This window comes from Lissotriton helveticus, chromosome 8, assembly GCF_964261635.1.
Source record: "Lissotriton helveticus chromosome 8, aLisHel1.1, whole genome shotgun sequence".
NCBI lineage: Eukaryota > Metazoa > Chordata > Amphibia > Caudata > Salamandridae > Lissotriton > Lissotriton helveticus.
The window spans coordinates 634,286,074-634,306,747 of NC_136069.1; the positions used below are offsets into that span (position 1 = coordinate 634,286,074).

The following is a 20,674-nucleotide window of genomic DNA, read 5'->3' on the forward strand; positions in this document are numbered from 1 at the left end:
GGAAAAAACCACCTGGGCTGAATACATGTGTGCTTTGGTCATGCAAAAATTTGAAAATGTGTCTGTTCAGATACCTACCGGATTGATGGACCTTAGGTCACAAATAAAAAGGGGTGATGTTCAGGGAGAGGGTATGTTTGGGGCTATATCTGTTTTAGTAGCTTACCTTAGTATGATTCCCTTTTCAAATGCCCCTTTAGAAGCAGCTATGCCAATGAGAGAGGCTGCCCCTGTCTTTGTTGGTGCACTTACCGACACCCAAAATAATGGCCGAGGGGCTGTCGAAGCACACTGGCGCAGGCTTTGGGTTCATGTTCCTTGGAAAAGGACAGAAGTAATGCAGTTAAAAGGACAGTTACCAGATCCCCGGAAGAATCCGGCTGCCTTTTACAGAGAATTGGGTCAGATTATATCTGCAGGTACTCTCGTTCTTGAGGATATAGATTTACTTTTTGGTGCGGTTGTACCCACTGAAATAAGGGACATGATTCGGCATACTGATTATGAAGTGGCATTGGGAGGTAAATGGGCTGACCTAGAGGCTATGGAAGAAGCAAGGGTAGGAGGGGCTAAACCAGAAGCTGCCATCCTGACTTTCCCCGGTAAAATAATGACGTTTATGAAAACACTTTTACCGGAAACTGTCATCAATTGGGATAAAGTAAACGCCTGTAGACAGCGAAAAGATGAAAATGTGGCTGACTTCTTTACCCGTTTTGAGACTGAATACAAGGGACATAGTGGTCTGGATCCCCGGGCCCCAGGTTATGGCCCAGTGTTTGTCGACAAATTTGTCAGCAACTTACTTCCCGAGATCTCTGCCAGTCTTAAGAAGGTTGAGCGTACATGGTCTGCCCAAACTATGACCGGTATCTTGGCTATGGCTCAATATCATGAGAATAGGGAGAGCGAAGATAAAGATAAGGAAAGTAAGAAGGTTACGGATCTTAAGACTAAGCCACTTCTGCACAAGGCTTATCCTCCCCGAGGTCCCGATGCCCGTGGATATTTTACACCGCAATCCCAACCCCCTCCAAGGGCTCGCCAGTCCACCCCCTCCAGTCCACAAGGTACGGGAGCCCTCCAAACCGATCAGTGTGCTTATTGTAAGGGGTACGGCCATTGGATAGATGAGTGTCCTGTATTAGCAGAAAACATAAGAACAGGGAGGACTCGGCCTCGCGCTCCCAGGGAAGCGAGGCCGACTCGGGATCATGGCCCGCCCCATCCACAGGATAAAGAACGTAGGCCCAGGGATGACGCCCCATCCGGCAGCGCCCGACCAACAGATTTGATTTGAACGAAGCAACACGCACTTATTATAATGATGATTAGGACGAAGTTGATGAGACAGGATTCTACCAAGCATAGGACAGCCAGGAAAGGGGTATTACCAGAGTGCAAATTCCAGTGGATCAAAAGGGCCCGTATGTTAAAATGTCAGTTGTGGGGAATGATAAGAATTTTCTTTTGGGAGGAGGAGCTTGGCGGGCATCCGAGATGGCCGCGTGAGCACAGCGCTCCCCGGACCCCCGCCGCTCCCGGCATAATATCCTGCATGAATCCTGATTTTTCGCGAGGATTTGTATAGAGGACGTTGGGCTGATCTACCTGGACTTTTCGGAAACTAATTTGGACACCGGGTGCCCATATGGCGAATTGAACTTTTGGGCTCCGCCCTCGAGGTGCGCTCGGGACTGGGTGAGGCTCGGTGGCCATCTTGGAGTTGAACAACAACGGCAGGGGGATTGGACTTGTGGGTCCCCTTCTTAAGTTTCGGTTTCGATTCTCCCTCAGACTGGAACGTTGCTGAGAGGGTCGGGCCAGAGCTGGTGCCAGGACACACGTCGGTTGTTTGGCCTTTGGCTGGACTATTCTCCGAACTGGCTGCCTCTATCCTAGTTGTACCCCTCTTGCGGTCCTTTGGTCCCGGGGCCTCCATTTCTGGTGCCCGGTCCGTTGGCCCTGGTGAATCTCCTTGTGACGCATCTCCAAAATGGCGGGCAGAGGGGACCGGGAGACGCGCAAGACGAAGACACCTCTGCGCGGGGGTCCTGTCCAATCTAATGTTATGGACCGCTATACCCACTCTAAGGGGTCCCCCGGAGCTGCCCTGCCCGGTCCCACTGCGTCTGACCACGTCTTGGATGCGTCGACGGAGCCCTCCTTGCAGGACATCATGGGCGCCATTTCTGGCATGAGGGAATCCATAGGCCAACAGTACGAAACCTTGGCCCACAAACTTGACACTGTGGCAATTGAGGTGAATCTAATTCGAGCCGATCTCTCCAAGACGAACGAAAAGGTAAATTCGTTGGATATCAAATCATCCAGCCTCACGACGGACGTCTCTGAGATACAGACGGAGATTGGCAATCTCCGTAGGGTGAACGATTTCATGACCCGGCGCTTGGAGGATTTTGAGAACAGGGCACGCCGCTGTAATGTTCGCCTGGTTGGTGTGCCGGAGAACCCAGAGCCCCACTCAGTTGATCTCCTGGTTGAAGACCTGATCCAGAACCACCTTTCTCCATCTGGCCTTAGTAAATTTTTTGCAGTGGAGCGCGCACATCGTGTTCCGGGGGGCCAGGGTAAGCCAGGCGCCCCGCCGAGACCTATTGTCGCGAAGCTTTTCCACTATAGGGATCGGGACGCTATCCTGCAGGCTTCGCGGGTGAAGGGCCCGGTGGCCTTTGAGAATGCCACGGTGAACTTTTATCCGGACTTTTCCCAACAGGTCCAGAAGCAGCGGATGGGATTTCGTGGTGCCAAGAAGCGTCTTAGGGACATGGGGATGCGTTATGCTATGCTCTTTCCGACCAGGCTGCGGGTCGAGTATAATGACCGGACTTTCTTCTTTGATCGGCCAGATGCTGTGAATGACTGGCTAGACTCCCTGCCTAGCCGATCTCCTGAGACTGAGTCGGATGCCCACCCGGGCGGTGCTGAAGGTGGTGTGGAGAGCTGAACGCTTTGTCTATGCCTGGTGCCTTGTTTTGACTAACTTCTCCAGGGGTGTATGCCTATGTTCCTCTATTGCTTATGTGTTTTATGTATGTTCTTTTCTCGTCATTGGTCTTGATCGGGGGGCGGGTGGGACGGAGCCTTTCCTCCTCCGGGGTCTTTGTGTAGAATAGGGGTTCTTGGGCGACAGGCACACTGCAGGTTGGGGTGGCTTTTTAGCTTTTTGCAGGGGTGCAGGGTGGGGGGTGTTTTCTTGTTATTTGGGGGGAGGGTGGTTGGGAAGTTCGTTGTTTGTGTGTTCTGTTTTCAAGGCGACTTTATCCTGTATTTGAAAATGTTTCTGGTGTCATGCTCATTGGTGGGGGGTTTTGGCTTTGTCGGGTGGGATGGGGGGTAGCGGGTTGAGATTTGTTTCGTGGAACGTTAACGGTCTGGGAGATCGTATCAAACGAAGTGTGGTGTTGAAATGTATTCGACGTTTATCTCCTGACATTGTTTTCCTGCAGGAGACTCATTTGATAGGCAATGTTTGTCATGCACTGAATAGGTGGGGCTATCGCCTCGTAGCACATTCGGGGTTCACCTCGGGTTCTAGGGGTGTGGGTATCCTTGTTCGGGCTTCCCTCCCCCTGGCTATTGATGATGTGATTCAGGATGACCGGGGGCGGTATGCTGTCCTTGTAGGTAGATATGAGGGCCGTGCCCTCTCCTTATTCACTGTTTATGTGCCCCCCGGCTTGCAGACTTCTACCTTTTCAGATTTGGGCCGTGTCTTATTGGACCTCCCTGATAGTACTCTCTTTCTGGCTGGTGATTTTAATTCGTTGTTTTCCGGTCTCCACGATCGCCACCCACCTAGGGATACTCCTGTGGCTCAGCAGTGGTTGGGTGGATTTTTGGATACCTTCGGCTTGGTGGATTGCTGGAGGCTTTTACATCCTACTCAGCTTCAGTACACCTTTCATTCTGGGGCCCATGGGAGTCTGTCTAGGCTGGATTATTTCCTGATGCCTGCGGCTCAGTCGCCAGCGGTGCGTGAGATTGTGCACCTGCCCAGGGGTATCTCTGACCACTCGCCGCTCTGGCTTCGTTTTGAGGTTGGGGTGGAGGCAGCGGGCCGGGTGGCTCCCATCAATCCGTGGTACCTTACCTCCCCCGAGACCCGCAGCCTTTTGCTTAAGTCTTTGGACGCGTATTTTCTGGATAACGAGGGGTCGGTTTCCTCGGCTGTGTCCCTATGGGAGGCCTTTAAGACGGTGATTCGTGGCCAGGCCCTCTCCCTTATTGTTGAAGCTAAGAGGGCGAGGAATAGAGAGGTGGTGGATCTTGAGGGGGAGATTTCTGCATTGGAGAAAGCTTTGGAATCTGGTGTCACGTCTGAGAAACTCCATGCCCTGGGTCTGAAACAATTTGCCTATAAGTCCATGGTCACAGATGCTGCTAAAGTGATGTTTCGTGAGCAACAGGGACGTTTGTATGATGTGGGTGACAAGGCGGGTAAATTGCTGGCATGGCTGGATAAGAAGGAGAGAGCTAATCGTGTGGTACCCGTGATTCAGTCTGCGAGTGGGGAGAGTGTAACGGACCCGATTGGAATAGTTGACCGTTTTGCCGAGTACTTCCGTGTGGTGTATGCCCCCGTGTCTGTGAGAGATGTGGCTGACTCTCGCCTTCTATTGCGTGATATAGCTCTGCACGGTGTTTCCGATTTCGATCGTGTAGCTTTGGACTCCCCCTTTACTGTTGATGAGATAGCTACTGCCATCCGTTCACTCCGTTCGGGCAAGGCATTGGGCCCGAACGGGTTGCCAATTGAACTGTACAAGTTGCGTCCCGACAGGGTGGCTCCATATCTTCGTGCCATGTTTCTGGAGTCCCGGGAACGGGGTGTTCTCCCTTATGATCAGCGACTGGCCACGATAGTTGTCATCCCCAAGGATGGTAAACCGCGCGATCTTTGTTCCTCCTATAGGCCCATATCCCTGCTAAATGTTGAACCCAAGGTATTGGCGAAACTCCTGGCGTCCCGTCTCCTGACGGTCATCAGTGGTCTGGTCCATCCGGATCAATCCGGATTTATCCCGCATCGCAACACGGCTCTGAACCTACGTCGTCTTCACGGCGCGATTGCGAGGGCGGGGCTTCTGACGGAGCCGGCCATTTTGGCATCGTTGGATGCCTCCATGGCTTTCGACACGGTGGAATGGCCTTATCTTTGGGCGGCTCTTGAGAAATTTGGTTTCGGGCCTGAGTTTATTAGTTGGATCAAGTTACTATACACGGAACCTCTGGCACAAGTAGTGGTGAATGGTAGGGTTTCGGCTCCTTTCACCCTTGGTAGAGGTACCCGTCAGGGATGCCCCTTGTCTCCGTTGCTGTTTGCACTCGCCCTGGAACCATTGGCTGCTTGGCTTCGGTGGGAACCTTCACTCAAGGGGATTCGTTGGTCTCCGGACTTTGAGGACCGCGTTTCACTTTACGCGGACGACATTCTTTTATATCTCACCTCCCCGCGTAAATCTCTGTCTGTTTTATTTGACGTTCTTGCTTCCTTTGGTGCCAACTCAGGCCTTGTTATTAACTGGGCCAAGTCCTGCGTGTATGTTCTTTCGGGTGTTTTGCCCCCATTGCCGAGCAGACTTCCTATCCAGGTGGTCCAGTCTGGCTTCAAATATTTAGGGATTTTTATTACGTTGGACTCGTCGCTCCGCTTTGAGCGTAATCTCCTCCCCCCGTTGCTTAGATTGCGATTGGACGTGGCCCATTGGCGTAAGCTTCCTTTGTCTCCTCTGGGCAGGGCGGCCCTGTTTAAAATGATGTCCTTACCGCGGTTCCTTTACGCTCTCCAGAACTCCTATGACGCTATCCCCAAGACCTATTTCCGAGAAATCGAGAGTCTTCAGAGGCAATTGATTTGGGATGGGCGTCCACGTATTGCACTCGCGAAACTCACCGTCCCTTGGTACGACGGGGGCATGGCGCTCCCCGATATCAAGCGATATTACTGGGCTTCCCAGTTGTCTGCTATTAATCACGTGATGTTTTCACCGGGTCGGAATCCTGCATTTGAGATGGATAGGCTCCAGCTTCCGGGTGGGGACTTTAATAGAGCGCTTTATTCTCGCTCGGCCGGGCGCCATCTCGTGGGCCCGTCCAGGACTGCAGTTACTGTGTGGCGAGCCGCTAATGTGAGTTTGGGATGGGAGGATCGCCTAACGATGGCGATGCCGCTTTATGCCTCGGAACGTTTGGGCTGTCTCTGGTCTACCAAGGGTTTCGACCGCTGGGATATGATTGGGATTTGTAAGGTGGGTGATGTGTGCTCGAAAGGTAGTGTGAAGTCGTTCCAGGCCCTCCAGGCGGAATATGGTTTGAATGATAGGGAATTTTTTCGCTATCTGCAGGTCCGGCACGCCCTCGCCTCAGTTTTGGCCCCTGATGAGGCCCCGCCTGAGTCTTCCCCCCTCGAAGACCGCGTCCTGGATGGGCATCTTCCTGATAGCACTATTTCTCTGATTTATAAAAAGCTGATTAATACTCGGGCGGATTTACTGGTCCGACTTCGGGAGGCTTGGGTCGGCGATGGGTTGGAACTGGACGACGAGGATTGGCAATCGGCTCTCTCTTCACCCAAGGAGGTAGCCATTCCTGCCCGTCTCCGTTTGGTTCAACTTAAGATCCTGCATCGAGTATATGTCACGGGTCCGCGTCTGGTGGCGATGGGCTTTTCCTTGGATGGGTTATGTAAGCGTGGTTGTGGGTCGAGTGCTACCTTTTTACATATTCTTTGGGAGTGCCCGGCTGTGGCGGCTTACTGGACTGCTGTGCTTGAGGTGATGACTGCTGTGACTGGTGTGGCCCTGCGGCCGGAGCCTCGACGATGTCTATTGAATGTGTGGGAGCCCACTGACTACTCTGTGGCCCAGACCAGATGGGCTACCCTGGGTTACATGATTGCGAAACGGGATGTTGCGCAACTCTGGGGCGCTTCCAGGCCCCCTGAGGTCTCGAAGTGGGAGGACAACATGGACTGGTCCATGTTTCGTGAGAAGACTGTTTATGTGGCAAGGGGCAGACCCAGGGCGTGGACGAAGATTTGGAGTCAGTGGAATGAATATCGTGGGGATATCTGTGCCCCTCCCCTTGTAGGCACTGCTGAGGTTGTCCTATCTCCCTAGGCGAGCGTTCCCGGAACCTTTTCATACTGTTTTTTGCATTTCCGGTTCTCCCCGCTGCTCCCCCCCCCCCCCCGACCTTGTTGGAGCCTCAGGGCTCTGGGTATGTTCTCCTGATCATGGACCATCCCCTCCGTTCTTTGGGCTGCCTTTACTTACTGTGCATTCGCCTTTCTTAGTGTTCGTGGTTTTTTTTTTTTTTTTTGTATAAAATAAAAATTCAAAATGCTCTGTGATATGTGAGGAGTAATGCTTTGTGCTCGATTTGTGCCTGACCACGGGTGTACATTTTTAATTCATGCCTTGTGCCTTATTCTTAGCGGCCAGCCCGTGAGGTTGTAGGCCCATTCTTGTACTTTTCTATGCTTACTCAAATAAAGGTTTTTGAACAAAAAAAAACCAAAAAAAAAAAAAAGATTTTTCTTTTGGATACTGGGACCACCAGGTCTTCTATTGCACGTCTGTCAGTCCCGGAGGCACCCCTTTCTGGCAATATGAATGTCTCCGTGGGTTTTGCAGGGACGCCCGTGACCAGTCCTGTCTCTGAACCCCTCCCTCTCGATATTGGCCCTGCACATGTTGACGCTCCCTTGGTCCTTACTACAGGTTGCAGTGAGAACTTGCTAGATTTGGATTTACTAAAAGCCCTGTATGCGACCATATCATGTAGTCCCCAAGGTGTATCCCTAACAATCTCTCCGACTGCAGCTTCCTACATGTATCTGTCCGGTCCCTTCCCACTAGAGTTGCAGTCTTTACCTTCCTCCCTCTGGGCATCAACAGACACTGATGTAGGGTGTCTCAACATACCCCCTCATGTGGTACGCTTCCAGCCAGGTGCACTTCTCCCCCGCCTTCGGCAGCATCGACTGCCTGCGGAAGGAGAAATGGCCCTGTTGACAATAATATCTGAATTGATGGACATGGGCGTAGTGGAGGAGACACGTGGCAATATCTGTAACAGTCCCATTATTCCTGTTCTTAAACAGACTAATGGAGATGTTCTCTCCCCTAAAATATACAGATTTGTGATTGATCTAAGAGCCCTTAACAAAATAACAATATGCCAATATCCTGTTGTCCCTGACATCACTGCCCTCTTGACGATGGTTCCCTCTGACGCCACACACTTCTCTGTCATTGACCTGAAGAACGCCTTCTTCAGCATACCCATACATCCTGACAGCAGACAATTTTTTGGTTTCTCCCTTGGTGGGCAGAGTTTCAGATTCAGCAGCGCCCCTCAAGGATTTACCGAGAGCCCCAGTATCTACAGCCAAGCCCTAAAAAGCCAACTAGATTCCTTGGAACTTCCTGACAATTCAACACTATTGCAGTATGTAGACGACCTCCTCATTGCTGCAAATTCTGCCCCAACATGTAAAGAAGCTACTCTGTCGGTTACGCCACCTTGCCCTCCTCAACCACAAAGTCTCTTCAAAAAAGCTTCAGTTTTGTCAAGAGAAGGTGACCTATTTAGGTCATTTCCTCTCGAAGGAGGGAAGGCAGCTCACCGCTGATCGTGTAGCCATTATCAATGCTATGACGGCCCTACAAACACAAAAGCAGGTACGAGCTTTCATAGGCCTAACCTCATACTGTAGACAGTGGATTTCAAATTTTTCGGCCATGGTCAAACCCCTTCTAGCCCTCACCACCAAGGATGTATCAGACAGTTCCTTTCCATGGACTACAGAGCATGCGCAGGCCTTCAAAGATTTGAAGAGGGCTCTGTGTACTGCTCCAGTCCTCGGTACCCCTGACTATAGCAAACAATTTTTTCTTTTTGTACATGAGACAGATGGCTGTGCATGCGCAGTCCTGACCCAGATGTTTGGAGGGCACCAACGGCCATGTGCCTATTTTTCAGCCACCTTGGATCCTGTTGCGAGGGCTCTCCCAGGATGCCTACGGGCAAACAGCTGCGGATGCCCTCATGGTCCGTCATGAACTCTCCTCTGACTCTGATGGTCCCCCATTCTGTAGACACCCTCCTTAACAACACCAAGACACAGTACCTCACTAGCGCACGACTTACAGGGTATGAACTAACACTCTTTGCCAGCCACATTAACATCAAAAGATGCACTGCACTAAACCCCGCCACATTACTCCCACTGGACACTCCAGATGCCCGCTTAGACCCACATGACTGCATATTATGGACAGAGGATGAGACAAAGGGACGGGTTGACTTACAGAATACCCCGATAGAGGACCCAAACGGTACACTATATGTGGACGGATCATGTCTCAGAAGGCCAGATGGTAAAACCTCAGCTGCCTATGCACTCACAACATTAGAAAAGGTAGTCGAAACAGCTCAGATTCCGCAGTGCTCTGCCCAGGCAGCAGAACTAGTGGCCCTCACTAAAGCCTGTGAGTATAAGGGTATAACGGTAAATATTTACACCGACAGTCAGTATGCCTTTGGGGTGTCCCTCGACCTAAGAAAACTGTCAGATGTTGAATACCCTGTATTGACTGATTACCTGTACAATCTAACCAACAACTTTCGTACTCTTTATCATCAGGTGCACGAGGCCATACCGGACAAAAGCGAGGGCCCAGGACACGTCATCCAACCTGGCGACTGGGTCCTGGTGAGGAACTTCCAGCGGACCAAGAGCCTCGAGCCCCGCTGGACACAACCCCGCCAAGTCCTATTGGCCACCCGCACCGCTGTGAAAGTGGATGGTTGAAAAAACTGGGTCCACTCCACCCACTGCCGGCGTGTCCCTCTGCCTCTCCCCTACGATCAGTGGGTGAAGGAAGGACTGGGAGACACAGAGACAGAGACAGTTCCAACCTTTGTCCCATTCAGCGACGCCAGGCTGCATTCCACATCCACTGAAGCGGAGAGTGACAACGTCCTAAAAGGAAGGGTGGAGCCCTCCCTTAACACTGCTCAGCATCAAGAACAACTGTTTCCTGACCATACCGTCCCTGCTTCCGACAGGTATAATCTACGTTCCAGAGAGAAGGCTTGCCCTTGGCTTCGCCAGGTGCCAAAGGCTGTAGGGCTGTGATCCTCCCAAGCTTAGAGTAGTGCCATTTGTAAGACTGAGGTAAACCATAAGGGCCCTCGGCCACTGCATCTGGTGAAACAGCCACCAATCACAGACAGCCACTAGGGGTCCCTGGCTTAGCACAATGGCCGCCTTCCCAAACACCCGTATCCAGAAACGAGATGCCAGTCTCCGACATAGCAGATGCTTCCTGGTCACCGTGGTGACGCTGTTTGTCTCCCTCCTCCTATCAATCCTTGGTTGGCTCTTACTGATCTACCATCCTGCTACATCACCAACTCCTATCCCGACTCCCGCAGAACATCAGTACTATTCCTTACCAGCCCACGAATTACCACGCCTTGCAGAATTTTTCAATAACACCTTCATCCAAATGTTGCATCACCACCAACTGATCATGAACACTTCCAACTGCTGTGTGTGCGGACTGATGCCACATTCCATGCTACATCCTGCCCCATTCTTTCCTTATCAATTTTCTATCTCTGGGTCTTGTCTTGCATGGTGGAAGTTGATGCAGGAGGCCTACACTGTCAATGGTACTGCCCATCCTATCCTTGGTACATTCCGTGATGACTTCTGGCGGAACTGATCTGGCAATGCCAATGCTCCTTTTTGCCCGACTAGCTCTTCCACATTGCTACTACCACCAGATGAACTCGGTGAGATGGTAGTGTTCAACTCCACCACTCGACAAACATTTTCCAGGTTCCGCACCAGAAAGATACTGCCTAATGAAAAAGACACTCTGAATGTCATAAATGTGTAAGGCCGTGTCTGCATCCATGGCCTAAGGACTAAGAAAGTTGGCACCAGTATATGTGACATCACTAAAACACTAAACTCCACATCTCCTCCGAAGCTGGTGGCATCCCCCAACACCTATTTTATCTGTGGAACTGCCGCCTACACCTGGCTCCCCCGTAACTGGTCTGGTACCTGCTATCTGGCCTTCCTCCTCCCGCCAACATATTCCACCCATGGGGGTTACCATCTGTCAATGAAGGTCACCCTGCTCCGCTCACGTAGGGGTGTCATATCAGCCGAAGATACAGTGGGCCAGGAAGCTGGGGACTTCTTTAAAGGTATGCTTCCATTCTGGGGGCCCATGGCAAACAGTCGCGCTATACGAGGACTGACCAGGGTCCTTGAGGCCACCATCACAGTAACAGCTGGTGCCCTCTCCAACATCACTGCAGAGCTGCAGGCGGACCGCCTCATAACGCTCCAAAATTGCATGGTCCTGGACGTTATCCTGGCTGATCGTGGTGGCGTATGTAAATTGATCTGCTCGAGCTGCTGCGTGTATATCCAGGACAACGCACCTACAGTGTACGATGCCATCCAACGTCTGCATCGTCTCTCTTCTGAAGTGCATCTGGATGAAGGCAACTGGTCCCTCACCGGCTGGATCTGGGGACTTCTTTCCCAGTGGGGTTGGAGGGTCCTCATCTTCCTTGCCTTAGGAGTAGCTGTCCTGGTCTCCTGCTGTCTGTGTTTTCAGTGCCTGCCAGTGCTCTGTACTATGTGTGCCCAGACCATCAAGCCTCCACCATCAAGCATTCACAACACTAATATGATGGTAATGGTCCAGCAAGAAACAGATGGGCTTATGAACATTGACATTTCATGAAGTATTTGCCACTCTATGGCAAAAGGAGGGACTGAGGAAATGTATTTTTTGAACGACAATCATTTTTACAGGACTCCATTGATTTTTACATTGCCATCTCGTGGCAAACACTTTCCACACGACCCACCTGGTAGTTTTTCCTGATGTACGAGGAAAATTCTATCAGCACGACAAAAATCCATTTTTGCTGGCCTGCATTTCTGCCCAGGAACTGTCACCCGCCCAACCCCCTGTTCTCTTCAGTTCATCAGAAAGCCACATGGCCCTCACCCCGAGTGAATGATTCATTTTTCCTCTCCTGCTCCCAGCCTGATAAAACATCCTTGACACAGTGATCAGGTTATCTAGACAATGGTCTGACTGCTGGACTCTAATCAGGGTAAATAAACAAATGACTTCAAAGACCAGGCTTTGATCAGGCAATTGAACAATGACCTGAAAGAAAGAGCCCTAATCAAAGCAGAGTGGACAATGCCTTGACCAGGTCACACTACAAGCATAGAGTGGACAATGCTCTGTGTACCAAGCCTTGACCAGGTCACCAACTACAAGCATCGCCTTGATCAAGCTATCAACTACAAACACTGCCCTGATTGGACAATGGACTGACAGCCAAAAGAATGGTATGAGAAATATATAAAAGGCTTGTAAGCTACAGAGTAAAGTAGCAGCCTCCTGGGTTTTGTCTCTGACTAGCTTGGGACTCTGTTCCATAGCCCGGGCTATTGAATACATCTGGGTTCCTCCTGCAGACGAAGGCTCCTGTGTCTCCTTTTACTACGTATGAAGGGTATGGAAGATTTGGGCGGTTCCCCCGCCGCCGATACCCTGTAAGTGGGTTATTCCGGTTCTTCAGATTGCAGAAGATGGGCATTGGACAACAAGCTTGGTAACGCAAGGGCATATGCATAGACTGCTTAAACGTAAATACAAACTAGTTATTCCTTAAGATGTACTGATAATTCCTCTTCCTCATTCAGACCTGTTGGTGTTTTGGTCTGAAAGTCTATGATAAGCTTAGACTCCCTTTGCCATAATTTAAGGACCCTATTCCCACCTCTGGGATTGTGTTGAACCTGTTCAAGAATTATATAACTGAATTTCTTCGTGTTAGAGAAATGTTTCTTTCTAAAATGCCGGGCCACCGGATTTTTTGGATCATTGTTAGTGATGGCGCGGCTATGCTCCAAGATCCTCTTTTTTGCCATGCATGTGGTGCTTCCTATATACCACAGTTTGCAGGGGCAAACTATTGCATACACAACGAAAGCAGAACTGCATGTCAAGAATTGGGTGATGTTCTTTTGTACACCATTGTAATTCACTTGCTTGTGACATTTACTGAACGCACAGGCCTTACAGTGACCACAAGGGTAAAAACCTTCAAGGCCCTATAGGTTGGCAGGAGGATGGGTGGTGATGACACTCCGTACCAACATGTCCCTGATATTCCTCCCTCTGCGGTATATAGATACACACACACACACACATATCCTACTGGCAGTCGCCAGTAGGTAGTTATAGTTAGCACCTTGTTTCTATTCAAAAAGCGTTTTTTCTTTTGCCAATATCTTTGGCGTCGTTAGACGAACTTTGCAAAATTTTTAAAACCAATGGTTCACTCAGGTCAGCTCCTGTCTTGAAAGTTTCTGGGTGATTCGTGAAGCAGGGGCCAAGAAAAAAGGGGGTCCTCAAAACGCGTTTTCCCCATGTTCTTTTCCATAGGAACTTTATACACGGCTATAGCCCGAACTGTTAAACAAAATTATACCACATTTGGCAATAAGGTAGCCCTTGTTTCATAAAGCGACCTTTTTTTAAAATGGTGTAAATCAGTTCAGTAGTTCCTGAGAAATTAAAAAAATAAAAATTCATGTATCTGAGCACAGAGGATTTGCAAACCCTCCTGAGCACGAGCTTTCTTCTTATTGGCTACCAACTCTCCAAACCAGAATGTGTTGGCAGCCATCTTGTGACTCGGTAACCAATTCACAAGAAAATAGTTTTAAAAATGATAAAAAACAAGAAAAGGGGGCAGGGTAGAAAAACCCTGACCATCTAGGCCTCCTCAGAGTGTCCCACAAGGAGCCCCAGGGCCCAAAAAAGAATTTATTTAAAAAAAAAAGAAATCTTCCGAATTCGCGGTGTGTGTGAGAATCCGGCCCAATTTCTTTTTTTAAAAAAACGAATCGCAGTATACCGCGCTATGTTTTCTATAAGCGGCCAATTAATTTGCCGGGGCCCGCGGTACCCCCTGCAGTCCTGTGGACTGCCAACTCTCTGGGGCTTAGTCAATCATATGCAGGGGGCATTCGGCCCCACCGAAACACTGGGGACCGCCACCTCCCTGTGGCTTTTATTTAAAATGCGTAGGGGGGCTCCTATCCCCCACTCTACCTGGGGCATTGTTATTTTAAGGTGGGGACCTCGCGGGTGCCCCAAGCCCCGGGGACCACCACCTTCCTGGGGCAACATGATTTAAATGCAGAGGGCCATGCAGCCCCCCGCAGCCCCGTGTCCACTACCTCCCCGGCAATACTTCTAAAAAACAAAGTGTGGGGGAGTTCAAGCCCCGCACACTGCCCCTGGGACCACTGCCTCCCCAGGGCACTGTTTATTAAAATGCGGTGGTCCGTTGCGGCCTCGGGGACAACCACCTCCCTAGGGCTTTAATCAGTTGGGAGGGGGGCCATGCAGCCCCCCTCCTGGAGCCCTCGATAACCCTGGGGACAGCCACCCCCCCCCCCCCGGCCGGCTCATGCAATGTACCTCTGTGCCCACCCCGGGACATTGCTGTTTGCCATAGCAGGGCAGGAGCACCTGGTTGCCTAGTTGGCCCCAAGGAATCTCAGGAGGAAAGGAGACTTCATCCTCCAACCAAGAGCACGTCAGGAGGCACGTTTGCAGAGTGGTGGACAAAGGGGGCGTTGCATGTGTCTATCTATCAGCAATCCCACTATCTGGGGCATACAGGAGGTATCAGGTAGGCTAGTTGGTCCCTAAGGACACCCAGCAGTAAAGGGGACTTTAATCCCCATCCAAGAGCGCGCCAGGTAGTGCGTTTGCAGAGTGGTGGGGATATGGGCCTTCTATGACAACTTAGCAAAACCGCTGTGTGGCACTTACTGGAGGTAATAGGAGGGGTAGTTGGCCCCCAAGGTTGTCCTTGGGGGCCAACTACCGTTCCTATTACCTCCACTAAGTCCCACACTGTGGGATTGCTAAGAGGTCTTCGAAGGCCATACCCCCCCCTGTCTCCACCACTCTGCAAATGCACCTCCTGGCACAGTATTGGTTGAGGGATGAAGTTCACTTTACTCCTGAAGGACTTTGGGGCCAAGAAGCCATCCTGGGACCTCCTGTAAGTCCTATGCAGTGGAATTCTTGACCGTTCTTCGGAGGCCCAACTCCCTTTCTGCTACACTCTGCAAACGTGACTACCAGTTAAAGAAGTATTTGTAGTGTAAAAGGTCTGGCATTTGCGAGAGTTAGAGCTATTGGTGTTGTAAATGTAAAAGATTTTTACTAATGTGGTGGAATTATGTGGTATGTTGTGCAGTGAAATTATGTAAATAGAAAGTATGTGGTATTAAGTGTATAGGAATTATGTGGAGTGCGATTATGTGTTTTGGAGAGTAATTATGTGGTATTGTAGTCTGTGTTGTGGAGTGGTAACCTAAGGTTTAGTCTTCCCCGGTTTCCATAGAAGATAAATTATAAACTCAATGAGATGCAAAAAAAGAAGGAACTGAGTAGCACTTCTGGACCTAGTTGGAGGTATGAGCAGTGGCACTGGAATTTTGTGACTGGTTCGCTGCACCAATTTTCACATAATTAAAATTTTTCGGCATTTGTCAAATATTCCATCATCTGCTGCCTAATCTACAGATTTGAACAAAAAAAGCCTTATTTCTAGCCAAACGGCTCAAATGTTCACAAAAATGCAGCGTCGCTTGTTACAGTGTGGTTGAATGCCCTTTCCAAAGCTGGAATGGTCATGTATTACTTATTGCTAAATGTGGGTGTTAAATTAGTACTAATGGTGCACAAACCTCTCTTTTTTATGTGCCTCTCTTGCCTCTTACTGCATTTCTCTTGCTTCTTTCTGCACCTTTCTTCCTTTTTCTGCACCTCCCTGTCTTCTTTATGCACTTCACTTGACTTTATGCACTTCTCTTGCCCCTTTCTGCACCACACTTGCCTCTTTCAGCACCTTTGTTGCTTTTTTCTGCAGATCTCTTGCCTCTTTCTGTACCTCTCTTGCCTCTTTCTGCACCTCTCGTGCCTCTTTCTGAACTTCGCTAGCTTCTTTCTACACCTCTCTTGCCTCTTTCTGTACTTCCCTTGCTTCTTTCTGCCCCTCACTCTTCCTTCTGCACTTCTCTTGCCTCTTTCTGCACTTCTCTTGCCACTTTCTGCACTTCTCGAGCCTCTTTCTATACCCCTCTTGCCTCTTTCTGCACCTCACTTGGCACTTTCTGCTCTTTTCTTACCTCTTTCTGAACCTCGCTCTCTTATTTCTGCACCTCTCTTGCCTCTTTCTTCTTTCTGCACTTCCCTTGCATCTTTCTGCACCCTTCTTGCTTCTTTCAGCACCTGTGTTGCTTCTTTTTGCACTTTCCTTCCTTCTTTCTGCACCCCTCTTGCCTCTCTCTGTATCCCTCTTGCCTCTTTGTACACCTCTCCTACCCCTTTCTGCACTCTCTTGCCTCTTTCTGCTCCTCTGTTGGTTCTTTCTGCACTGCTCTTGCTTCTTTCTGTACCTCTTTTGCAAATTTCTATATCCCTCTTGCCTATTTCTGCACCCCTGTTCCCTATTTTGGCACATTTCCTGCCTGTTTCTGTACCTTTCCTGCCTGTTTCTGCACCTCTCTTGCCTCTTTCTGCACCTCTGTTGCCTCATTCAGCACTTCTTTTGCCTCTTTCTACACCCCTATTGCCTTTTTCACACACCTCTGTTGCTTCTTTCTACACCCCCTTGCCTCTTTCTGCTCCTCTGTTGGTTCTTTATGCACTGCTCTGGCTTCTTTCTGCACCTCTTTTGCAAATCTCTATATCACTCTTGCCTCTTTCTGCACCCCTGTTCCCTATTTCTGCACCTTTCCTGCTGGTTTCTCCACCTTCCCTGCCTGTTTCTGCACTTCTTTTGCCTCTTTCTACACCCCTATTGCCTTTCACACACCTCTGTTGCTTCTTTCTGCACCCCCTTGCCTCTTTCTGTACCCTTTTTGCCTCTTTGTACACCTTTCCTCTTTCTGCACCCCTCTTGCCTTATTCTACAGTTCTCTTGCCTCTTTCTGCACCTTTTTTGCTTCTTTCTGCACTTTACTTGCTTCTTTCTGCACCTCTTTTGCCAATTTATGTTTCCCTCTTGCCTCTTTCTGCACCCGCTCCCTCTTTCTGCCCCTTTCCTGCCTGTTTCTATACCTCTCTTGCCTCTTTGTGCACCTCTGTTGCTTCTTTCTGCACTTCTCTTGCCTCTTTCTGCACCCCATGTGCCTCTTTCAGCACCTCTGTTGCTTCTTTAGGCACTTCTCATGCCTCTTTCTGTACACCTCTCGCCTCTTTCTGTACCCCTCTTGCCTCTTTCAGCACGTTCTCCTTCCTCTTTCTGCACCTCTCTTGCCTTTTTCTGTTCTATTGCCTATTTCTGCACCTCTTTTGCTTCTTTCTGCACTTCTCTTGCTTCTTTCTGTACCTCTCTTGCCTCTTTCTGCCCCTTTGTTGGAAATGTATGCACCCTCTTGCCTCTTTCAGCACCCCTCTTCTGTCTTTCTGCACACCTATTCCCCCTTTCTGCACCCCTTTTGCCTGTTTCTGCAATTCTCTTGCCTCTTTCTGCACCTCTTTTGCTTCTTTCTGCACTTCTCTTCCAGTCTCCTATCATAGCGGACAAAAGTGAAAAGAAGAACCCCATGAGGGAATTGCGTACACGCAAACTCTGCCTTAACATCTGTGTAGGTGAAAGCAGTGACAGACTGACCCGTGCAGCCAAGGTGCTTGAACAACTCACCGGCCAGACACCAGTATTCTCCAAAGCCCGTTACACAGTGCGATCCTTCGGCATCTGTAGAAATAAAATGATTGCAGTGCACTGCACAGTGCGCGGGGCCAAGGCTGAGGACATTTTAGAGAAAGGCCTAAAGGTGAGAGAATATGAGTTGAGGAAAAACAATTTCTCAGCCACTGGCAACTTTGGTTTTGGAATTCAGGAACACATTGATCTGGGAATTAAGTATGATCCTAACATCGGTATCTATGGCCTGGATATCTACGTGGTCCTAGGCAGACCCGGCTTCAGCATTGCAGACAAAAAACACAGGACTGGAGTCATTGGCACAAGGCACCGAATTGACAAGGAGGAAGCCATGCGCTGGTTCCAGCAGAAGTATGATGGCATCATCCTTCCAGGAAAGTGAGGTACTCACAAATGTACACTTTTGGTAATAAAGTTCTGCTTCTTTCTGCACTTCTCTTGCGTCTTTGTGCACCACTCTAGCCTCTTTCTGCACCCATATTGCTTCTTTCTGCACTTTTCTTCTTTCTGTACCTCTCTTGCTTTTTTCTGCACCCATCTTGCCTTTTTGCACCCTCCTCCTTCTTTCTGTACCTCTCTTGCCTCTTTCTGTACCTCTGTTGCTTCTTTTTGCACTTCTTTTGCCTTTCTGCACCTCTCTTGCTTCTTTCTGCACCCCTGTTGTTTCTTTCTGCACTCATCTTCCCTATCTATGCACTCTTCTTTCCTTTTTTGCAACCCTCTTGCCCCTTTTTGCAGTTTTCTTGCCTCTTTCTGCACCTCACTTGCCTCTTTCTGCACTTCTCTTGCTTGTTTCTGCACCTCTCACATCTTTCTGCACCTCTGTTGCCTCTTTCTGCACCCCACTTGCCTCTTTCTGCACTTCTCTTGCTTGTTTCTGCACCTCTCGCGTCTTTCTGCACCTCTGTTGCCTCTTTCTGCACCTCACTTGCTTCTTTCTGCACTCCTCGTGCCTCTTTCTGCACCCCTTCCCCTTCTTTCTGCACCTCTCTTGCCTCTTTCTGTACCCCTCTTGCCTCTTTGTGCACCTCTCCTACCTATTTCTGCACCCCTCTTGCCATTTTTTGCACCTCTGTTGGTTCTTTCTGAGCTGCTCTTGCTTCTTTCTGCACCTCTTTTGCAAATTTCTGCATACCTCATGCCTCTTTCTGCACTCCTATTTTCCCACCTCTCTTGCTTCTTTCTGTACTTCTCTTGATTCTTTCTGCACTAATCTTGCTTCTTTATGCACCTCTCTTGCAAATTTCTGTATCCCTCTTACCGCACCCCTGTTCCCTCTTTCTGTACCTTTCTTGCCTGTTTCTGCACCTCTCTTGCCTCTTTCGGCACCTCTGTTGCTTCTCTCTGCACTTCTCTTGCCTCTTTGTGCATCCCATTTGCCTCTTTAAGCACCTCTGTTGCTTCTTTCTGCACCCCTCTTGCCTCTTTCTGTACCCCTTTTGCCCCTGTGCACCTCTCCTGCCTCTTTGTGCATCTCTCTTGCCTTTTCTGTAGTTCTTTTGCCTCTTTAACCACCTCTTTTGCTTCTTTCTGCACTTTTCCTGTCTCTTTCTGTACACCTCGTGCCTCTTTCTGCACATCTGTTGATTCTTTCTGCACTGCTCTTGCTTCTTTTTGCACTTCTGTTGCAAATGTCTGCATCCCTTTTACCTCTTTATGTACCCCTTTTGTCTGTTTCTGCAACTCTCTTGCATCTTTCTGCAGTTCTCTTGCCTCTTGCATCTCACTTGCCTATATCTGCATTTCGCTTGCTTCTTTCTGCACTCTTCTTCCTTTTTCTTCACATCTCTTGCCTCTTGCTCCACCTCTCTTGCCTCATTCTGCACAACTCTTGGTTCTTTGTGCACTACTCTTGCTTCTTTCTGCACCCCTCTTGCTTCTTGCTGAACCCTTCTTCCCTTTTTTGCATCCCTCTTGCCTCTTTCTGATGTACTCTTGCCATTTTCTGCACCTCTTGCTTCTTTCTGCACTTCCCTTGCCCCTTTATGCACTTCCCTTGCCCCTTTCTGCACCTCTCTTGCTTCTTTCCACACCTCTCTTGCTTCTTTCAGCAATTCTCTTGCCTCTTTCTGCACTTCTTTCTTGTTTCTGCACCTCGCTTGCGTATTTCTGTACCTCTGTTGCCTCTTTCTGCACCTCACTTGCTTCTTTCTGCACCCCTTTTCTCTTTCTGCACCCCTCTTTTCTCTTTCTGCACCCCTCTTTTCTCTTTCTGCACCCCTCTATTCTCTTTCTGCACCCCTCTTGCCTCTTTCTGCACCCCTGTTCCCTCTTACTGCACCTTTCCTGCCTGTTTCTGCACCTCTCTTGCCTCTTTCTGCACCCCTTCCCCTTCTTTCTGCACCTCTCTTGCCTCTTTCTGTACCCCTCTTGCCTCTTTGTGCACCTCTCCTACCTATTTCTGCACCCCTGTTGCCTTTTTTGCACCTCTGTTGGTTCTTTCTGAGCTGCTCTTGGTTCTTTCTGCACCTCTTTTGCAAATTTCTGCATACCTCATGCCTCTTTCTGCACTCCTATTTTCCCACCTCTCTTGCTTCTTTCTGTACTTCTCTTGATTCTTTCTGCACTGCTCTTGCTTCTTTATGCACCTCTCTTGCAAATTTCTGTATCCCTCTTACCGCACCCCTGTTCCCTCTTTCTGTACCTTTCTTGCCTGTTTCTGCACCTCTCTTGCCTCTTTCGGCACCTCTGTTGCTTCTCTCTGCACTTCTCTTGCCTCTTTGTGCATCCCATTTGCCTCTTTAAGCACCTCTGTTGCTTCTTTCTGCACCCCTCTTGCCTCTTTCTGTACCCCTTTTGCCCCTGTGCACCTCTCCTGCCTCTTTGTGCATCTCTC

At 49.6% G+C, this 20,674-nt stretch overlaps 1 pseudogene; it reads left to right on the top strand.

Annotated features, from left to right (window-relative positions):
• Positions 1-17,689: 17,689 nt before the first annotated feature.
• On the top strand, positions 17,690-18,220 carry LOC144771732 (large ribosomal subunit protein uL5 pseudogene; annotated as a pseudogene).
• Positions 18,221-20,674: the final 2,454 nt, after the last annotated feature.